Source organism: Urocitellus parryii, unplaced genomic scaffold (assembly GCF_045843805.1).
Source record: "Urocitellus parryii isolate mUroPar1 unplaced genomic scaffold, mUroPar1.hap1 Scaffold_155, whole genome shotgun sequence".
Taxonomy (NCBI): Eukaryota; Metazoa; Chordata; class Mammalia; order Rodentia; family Sciuridae; genus Urocitellus; species Urocitellus parryii.
In genome coordinates, this window is record NW_027552093.1 from 294,246 (window position 1) to 296,410 (window position 2,165).

Below are 2,165 nucleotides of genomic sequence, written 5' to 3' on the forward strand. Positions count from 1 at the left end.
CTGACTCCAGCTTGGAGCCAGAACGCTCTAGGGACCCACTATGTTCATGCAACTCCCCTGCAGCAACTGGGGGCTCTCCCTGGTGTTCTTTGTCCAGTGCTCAGAATTCACTGCCCTTTTTTGTTCCTACTAAGTGCTTAGGTTTCAAGCTTTCCTTGAATTGTATGCTATTCTTCCATCATTGGATACCTAGACAAGTATATAGGAGTAATTTCACACTTTTCTAGAGGCAAAAGAAGGTGCTTTGGTTTTCCCACCACCTCTGCATGACTCTGTATGCATTTGCAATGACTTTCCCACCTGCAACCCTTCTTTAATCCTGCAGAGGGAAGGACTCTTAGTAGTGCTTCTCTGAAAATGTTAATTAGAATTTTGTTTCAGGTTTTTAGACCTAGTAGGTAATATTCAAATACTTTCTGATCTTAAAAATTATTTTTATTTTAAAAGGCAATAAACATTTGCAATGATCTTTATGTATTTTTTAATTTTACATGAAAATAAATCTGAAAACAATTAACCATATTTAAAGCTGCTGTCTGTTGATCGTTTTCAACATGCTAGGCATTGTTTTGAATATGATGACACATTGTTACCTATTTAACCTGTGTCTGAGATTTAGAGTGCTAATGACCCAGTCCGGATGCTGCAATGGTGGGATCTGAACCTGGTTCTTCAGGTGCACTGCCTGCCCTTTGGCACACATGGTAACCCTCAGTGTGGGCTACTTGTGGATAAACCCACCTTGCATTGTGCAGCTGGCCCTGTCCTGACACCAGGTCGTGACCCTTGGGCTGTACGGAGAGCAAAGCATGGGATCAGGGGTCTACTCCCAAGGCCCACAGAGACCTAGCTGGGGATTTTCTCACATTGGATTTTCTGACTTTGGGGTAAGCATTGGTAATTGGGGAGTACAGGAAACTCCTGGATTAATAGGGTGTCACTCTTTCTAGTTTTAAAACACTTTAATTTTAATCACAGATGTCTGTTGTGGGAATGGGAATTTTACAGAAAACTCTAAGATGCAACATGAAAGTTCAAGAAATGTGTTGGCCCTAAGCAGTTCCCGATTAACCCACTGTCCGCACTTGTGCCCTGCAGCTGGGAGTGGGAAAGGCCACAGGTTTGATGCATTTTAAAATTTGCTATTGCACAGTGACTTTGGCTGTCAGAAACTAGTCCATTTCTTTTAGAGAAAGCAGGATATTATGAAAGGGGATGCACTTCAGCGTAGCTGTACAGAGCTCTTTTTCTAGAGCTTTTTTAGTTAGTAAGGTACATTATCAGAAAAAACTATCCCTCCAAGGACCACAGCTGTTTAAATCTCCAGCATTGTGTGACACCGGTCCTGCAAGGAATGATCCAGGCCGAGTCAAGTTGGATCCAGCACTCACACGTGTAGCACAGTCAACACCTGGGAGAACAGGCCTTTGGCAGCCAGCTGGCTCCCCTCCCTTGTTCTGGGAGGGTACTGAGGAGAACTCTGGAGGCCTGGGACTCCCCACCCAGGGTCTCCAGGGAAAGAGGCAAGGGGCAGGGTGGTCAGGAGGAGAGGCCTGGGCCTTTCCATGGTCCCCAGAGAGAGAGGCAAGGGCAGGGTGATTATGGGTGTGCCTGGAAATTGCCTCTGATAAACTCTAAGATATCTGGGACTGAGATTAACATTTTTGCTCTCCAATGTCCCCTCCCTGAGAGAGAAAAGGAGGCTGCACAAGGATTACCATGGTCAGGAGCTCCACAGACTCTTGCAGAGGGTGCATGCCTCTGAATGCTCTGGCAGAACAAGTGCAGCACCACAAGGCTGATGACTGGATAGAGGACACATGGGTAGGGAAGAAGAGGCAGAGGAAGGGTGTGCGAAGAGCTGGGCAGTGGGAGAAATAGAACCTGCAGAAGACTGTGCATGGTTCTGCTTCCTCACAGTGGAGAGTTGAGCTCAGCCCTTCACAGCCCAATGGGCCTTTATGCTGTAAGTCTTACTAGCCATGTGACAGCAGTCTGCATGACACCTGGAAAAGCCTGCTTATGGATGGGTTTCTAAATGGACTGCCTGAGTCCACAAGTTAGACACAAATATTTGACCTCAAATGTTTAGGCATAAAATTTTTAAAATGCAAAACTTAACCTCATATTTTATAAGATCATCTTGATAGCAAATGCATCTGAAG